This window comes from Salvelinus alpinus, chromosome 1, assembly GCF_045679555.1.
Source record: "Salvelinus alpinus chromosome 1, SLU_Salpinus.1, whole genome shotgun sequence".
Taxonomy (NCBI): domain Eukaryota; kingdom Metazoa; phylum Chordata; class Actinopteri; order Salmoniformes; family Salmonidae; genus Salvelinus; species Salvelinus alpinus.
Genome location: NC_092086.1, coordinates 65,664,202 through 65,670,708, shown reverse-complemented (window position 1 = coordinate 65,670,708; position 6,507 = coordinate 65,664,202). Strand labels below are relative to the sequence as shown.

General features: G+C 44.2%; 1 long non-coding RNA gene across 2 annotated transcripts; it reads left to right on the top strand.

Moving 5' to 3' along the window:
* The first annotated feature begins 307 nt into the window (after positions 1–307).
* Positions 308–1,805, top strand: LOC139568153 (uncharacterized). 2 transcript variants are annotated; one of them, XR_011673530.1, is made up of 2 exons: positions 308–409; positions 1,356–1,805. It is a non-coding gene; the product is annotated as an uncharacterized lncRNA (long non-coding RNA). The 2 variants fall into 2 exon arrangements; XR_011673531.1 differs by lacking the exon at positions 308–409 and adding an exon at positions 1,149–1,235.
* Positions 1,806–6,507: the final 4,702 nt, after the last annotated feature.

Genomic DNA, 6,507 nt, shown 5'->3' with positions numbered 1-6,507 from the left:
AGTATGCACGGTTGGGGAGTAACTTTAGCCACTCTTCCGCCACTCTACATGTAAGGGATTACAAAAACGGCAACTGTAATACGTTACCAGCAAAAAAAAATTGATGATTACTTCGGGTATTACTTTTATATTCAGAAAGGAAGTTTGCGAAAACAAATCTTTGACACTTCTCTGTTTTGTCAATGACATTCAAATCAGCATTAAAAAATGGCGCAAATTTAAGTTTGTTCCTCCTGAGCGAGACTGACCGCAAGTGAGAGACCACTATGATGACACACCAAATGTGTTTGATCGATCCCGGGAAAAGCGCAGGAATAGGCTTTTGTAGGCTACAGTCCAAAGTATGTCTTCCAACGGTGTGACTGCTGTCGGCATCCAAAGATTATCCAACTTGAATAAACGCTTCGAGGTAAGGATGACAGCAGTGGTGTAATCTACGGCGATACGGCTATCACTTATTATTGATGTCTAAATAGCGAGTTGATGCGAATCACACTGCTGCTCTCTCATTTAGCTATTTGCGCCTTACGGATTGTGGTTGTTGTTGATGGCTGTTTACAAATCCAAATGTGTATTTGAACCCCATAATGGTTGAATTCAAGAAGTTTAAGCTGTCTGTCAGTCATTGTTTATTAAACCAGTGGACAGCCAGTGAAAAATGCGCTCTTGCAACAGTTGCAAAGTGCGGATCCCAGTTTATGGAATACAAATTGGGCTTTTATTGCTAAATCTAATTCACGCTGATAGACTTAAATGGCCAATCTGTAGTTGCTACATCCATTGACTTCTTTCCTTCTTAATGTGTTTGAGCCAATCAGTTGTGTTGTGACAAGGTATGGGGTGGTATACAGAAGATAGCCCTATTTGGTAAAAGACGAAGTCCATATTATGGCAAGAACAGCTCAAATAAGCAAAGAGAAACGACAGTCCATCATAACTTTAAGACTTGAAAGTCAGTCAATCCGGAAAATGTCAAGAACCTTGATATTTTCTTCAAGTGCAGTCGCTAAAACCATCAAGCGCTATGATGAAACTGGCTCTCATGAGGATCGCCACATGAGAGGAATACCCAGAGTTACCTCTGCTGCAGAGGATAAGTTCGTTAGAGTTACCAGCCTCAGAAATTGCAGCCCAAATAAATGCTAGGTGAACGGATGATCTTCGCATGTGTGGTTTCCACCATGAAGCATGAAGGAGGAGGTGTGATGGTGTGGAGGTGCTTTGCTGGTGACAATGTCAGTAATTTATTTAGAATTCAAGGCACACTTAACCAGCATGGCTACCACAGCATTCTGCAGCGATAGGCCATCCCATCTGGTTTGCACTTAGTGGAACTATCATTTGTTTTTCAACAGGACAATGACCCAACACACCTCCAGGCTGTGTAAGGGCTATGTGACCAAGAAGGAGAGTGACGGAGTGCTGCATCAGATGACTTGGCATCCACAATTACCTGACCTCTACCCAATTGAGATGGTTTGGGATGAGTTGGACCGCAGAGTGAAGGAAAAGCATCCAACAAGTGCTCAGCATATGTGGGAACTCCTTCAAGACTGTTTGAAAAGCATTCCTCATGAAGCTGGTTGAGAGAATGCCAAGAGTGTGCAAAGCTGTCATCGGGGTAAAGGGTGGCTACTTTAAAAAATCTCAAATGTAAAATATATTTTGATTTGTTTAACACTTTTTTGCTTACTACGTGATTCTACATGTGCTATTTCATAGTTTTGATGTCTTCACTATTATTCTACAATGTAGAAAATAGTAAAATAAAGAAAAACCCTTGAATGAGTAGGTGTGTCCAAAACTTTGACTGGTACTGTACATTTTTGTCTTCTAATGCCTCTTAAGGGGAAAGTAATCTAAAAGTAACTGAATGTAATCAGTTTGGGTAATCCAAAAGTTAATTTACTGATTACAATTTTTGACAGGCAACTAGTAACTGTAACGGATTGCATTTAGAAAGTAACCTACCCAACCCTGTTTGTATGTATATTATTAATCTAACTCAAACAATCTTTTCATAAATAAGCAAAATGCAAAAATTGTTACATTTAGCCCCAGTCTCCCATACTGCCTTACAGGAAGTGCTTGGGCACATTGTGTTTCTACATAGGAGGTCCGCAAAAATGTACAGCACAAAAAAACATCACAAAGTGGATTTTGTGGCAACTACACATATTCATTGTAACAGACAAGTTTGGTCAAATAATTACACAATACAACATGAGTTCTGAGGAAAAACTTAAATCTGATAGGATGAACAAGGTCATGTGCATTCAACCATGACTGAAGGTCCTATATCAAATATTCAGAGAGCATTTTCCCAAAAAGGGATAGTAACTATGTGAGTTATTATAAATAAATAAAAACTAAGCCAAGGATTCCATCTGTGGGAGGGTCTGAACTCAGGGCTAGTCTGGAGAACTCCGTAGTGCACATCCTGCTTAGATCTGCCTGCGCTCCCAGGACACAAGCCCGCTCTCTCTCTCTCTCTTTCTCTCTCTATCTCTCTCTCTCTCTCGCTCTCTCTCTCTCTATATATATAGAAGAGACTATTACTCAGCAGTAAGAAATAAAATGAATACAGTTTCACTTTGAATAACACTTTGTATCTCAACTACTTGCCCCCTCGTTCTCAGATTCCTACACAGATATAGCTTCCAAAACAGCATCACAAGATGCTGCTGAGTGACTTACAGGCTGAGCAGAGTTCCATTTTGCAAGCTATTGCAGTATATTCATTACCTTATTATCTTAGGTAAACTAAGTGACAGATTTAAAGTTTAGAAAAGCTAAATGGACAGGTTTATGATGCCTTTGTTCTTGATCCTCCTAGGCCTTTCTCAGTCATTGAGGGCAGAGTTGAGGACAGAGTCAGGGCCAGTGGAATTACATTTACATTTACATTTAAGTCATTTAGCAGACGCTCTTATCCAGAGCGACTTACAAATTGGTGCATTCACCTTATGATATCCAGTGGAACAACCACTTTACAATAGTGCATCTAACTCTTTTAAGGGGGGGGGGGGTTAGAAGGATTACTTTATCCTATCCTAGGTATTCCTTAAAGAGGTGGGGTTTCAGGTGTCTCCGGAAGGTGGTGATTGACTCCGCTGACCTGGCGTCGTGAGGGAGTTTGTTCCACCATTGGGGTGCCAGAGCAGCGAACAGTTTTGACTGGGCTGAGCGGGAACTGTACTTCCTCAGAGGTAGGGAGGCGAGCAGGCCAGAGGTGGATGAACGCAGTGCCCTTGTTTGGGTGTAGGGCCTGATCAGAGCCTGAAGGTACGGAGGTGCCGTTCCCCTCACAGCTCCGTAGGCAAGCACCATGGTCTTGTAGCGGATGCGAGCTTCAACTGGAAGCCAGTGGAGAGAGCGGAGGAGCGGGGTGACGTGAGAGAACTTGGGAAAGTTGAACACCAGACGGGCTGCGGCGTTCTGGATGAGTTGTAGGGGTTTAATGGCACAGGCAGGGAGCCCAGCCAACAGCGAGTTGCAGTAATCCAGACGGGAGATGACAAGTGCCTGGATTAGGACCTGCGCCGCTTCCTGCGTGAGGCAGGGTCGTACTCTGCGAATGTTGTAGAGCATGAACCTACAGGAACGGGTCACCGCCTTGATGTTAGTTGAGAACGACAGGGTGTTGTCCAGGATCACGCCAAGGTTCTTAGCACTCTGGGAGGAGGACACAATGGAGTTGTCAACCGTGATGGCGAGATCATGGAACGGGCAGTCCTTCCCCGGGAGGAAGAGCAGCTCCGTCTTGCCGAGGTTCAGCTTGAGGTGGTGATCCGTCATCCACACTGATATGTCTGCCAGACATGCAGAGATGCGATTCACCACCTGGTTATCAGAGGGGGGAAAGGAGAAGATTAATTGTGTGTCGTCTGCATAGCAATGATAGGAGAGACCATGTGAGGATATGACAGAGCCAAGTGACTTGGTGTATAGCGAGAATAGGAGAGGGCCTAGAACAGAGCCCTGGGGGACACCAGTGGTGAGAGCACGTGGTGCGGAGACAGATTCTCGCCATGCCACCTGGTAGGAGCGACCTGTCAGGTAGGACGCAATCCAAGCGTGGGCCGCGCCGGAGATGCCCAGCTCGGAGAGGGTGGAGAGGAGGATCTGATGGTTCACAGTATCAAAGGCAGCCGATAGGTCTAGAAGGATGAGAGCAGAGGAGAGAGAGTTAGCTTTAGCAGTGCGGAGCGCCTCCGTGACACAGAGAAGAGCAGTCTCAGTTGAATGACTAGTCTTGAAACCTGACTGATTTGGATCAAGAAGGTCATTCTGAGAGAGATAGCAGGAGAGCTGGCCAAGGACGGCACGTTCAAGAGTTTTGGAGAGAAAAAAAAGAAGGGATACTGGTCTGTAGTTGTTGACATCGGAGGGATCGAGTGTAGGTTTTTTCAGAAGGGGTGCAACTCTCGCTCTCTTGAAGACGGAAGGGACGTAGCCAGCGGTCAAGGATGAGTTGATGAGCGAGGTGAGGTAAGGGAGAAGGTCTCCGGAAATGGTCTGGAGAAGAGAGGAGGGGATAGGGTCAAGCGGGCAGGTTGTTGGGCGGCCGGCCATCACAAGACGCGAGATTTCATCTGGAGAGAGAGGGGAGAAAGAGGTCAAAGCACAGGGTAGGGCAGTGTGAGCAGAACCAGCGGTGTCGTTTGACTTAGCAAACGAGGATCGGATGTCGTCGACCTTCTTTTCAAAATGGTTGACGAAGTCATCAGCAGAGAGGGAGGAGGGGGAGGAGGATTCAGGAGGGAGGAGAAGGTGGCAAAGAGCTTCCTAGGGTTAGAGGCAGATGCTTGGAATTTAGAGTGGTAGAAATTGGCTTTAGCAGCAGAGACAGAAGAGGAGAATGTAGAGAGGAGGGAGTGAAAGGATGCCAGGTCCGCAGGGAGGCGAGTTTTCCTCCATTTCCGCTCGGCTGCCCGGAGCCCTGTTCTGTGAGCTCGCAATGAGTCGTTAACAGTTAATGAACAGTTAACAGTTAACCCACTGTTCCTAGGCTGTCATTGAAAATAAGAATTTGTTCTTAACTGACTTGCCTGGTTAAAAAAAATGAATTCCCCAAATGTTATTGAGTATATATGTGCACTGTGCTTGTTTTCTACATTTGCCTTCAATGTTGTGGTCAGCTGCTGTCGTCAGCTGGTTCAGTAACACACAGACATAGGCAGCTCCACAAGCTCAATGTTTTTCTATTTAAATAGATGCATCAGACAATCCAAAGTGAAGAGAACTGGCTGCTGTTTGTTTCTTGTGTTTCCTGGGTCCACCTGCATGAATCTGACTATACTATAATCAGTCCAGCTGTCATGGTTGCCAGGGGAGAGAGAGAGCAACTAAAAGCCCACTCTCTGGCATTTGTTTGGAAGCACAGAGACCTTATCCATCAAAACACTGATAACTGGCAAGAGTGGTTTCATTAGGCTACAAGGTTGATGGTGATATCTGTAAAATATGAATACAGGCCAAACAGGCACAGTGAACAGGTACTCATAAGTACTACCTTGTTGCGGATTTGTAACAAATATGTGGCTTATTGAGCTCATTGCATTTCCTCACAGTTGCAGGGCAAAGGTCCCCAGTTTGATCCTCTTGTGAATCACACTAGTTTCTCACACACACTTGTATACAAAAGACTATTCTGTTTCTTTCACATTCTTGGCAGAGCTATGGGTGACAGGTAGCCTAGTGTTTAAGAGCATTGGGCCAGTAACCAAAATGTTGCTGATTAAAATCTAGAGCAGACTAGGTGAAAAATCTGTGCCCTTGAGCAAGGCCCTTAAACCCAATTGCTCCTGTAAGTCGTTCTGGATAAGAGCGTCTGATAAATTACTAAAACGTGAACCAATGAACACACATGATATCTGGTATTTACTGCCTCTTAATGCATACAGGTGGAACAATATTGCACACCTTCAGAAAGTATTCATACCCCTAAGCTTAGTTGCTTGTCTGTCACTGCTCTGCCTTTAAAATATTTCAACACACAAGTTGAAGCCTGTGATACACAGCAAAACCCCCATGAATTTCGTCACATGGTTATACTTACAAGTATCAGCAAACTGCAGTCAATACTAGCAAGATAATGATGACCCTTTGAAACGCAGACATGGCCTTTCAAACAGTAATGCAATGGAAGTGAAGATTAAAACCACATCATCAAAAAGTTGCCCATAACAATAACTTAATTTGCTCATTTCATGAACTTTTTGTGATGTCATATCAATATTATGCAATAGAATCCTACAGTTAGCCAAGACTATTTGTCATTGTCAACTGATTTACATTTCCTGCAACCTAGAAAAGGAATTCTGCCATACTAGAGGCTAGACGTTCGGTTTGGTCCCTTGAGATTAAACCATTGTACCACCCCTTCAACAAATTTCCAAAACAGTGTAAATACAGTAGAACCGTAGGAAATGCAAAAGCCATGTTGCGTCTTAAGATTTGTTTGTTCATTTAAGAATGTGGATTTAAAACTACGTTAGACTAACT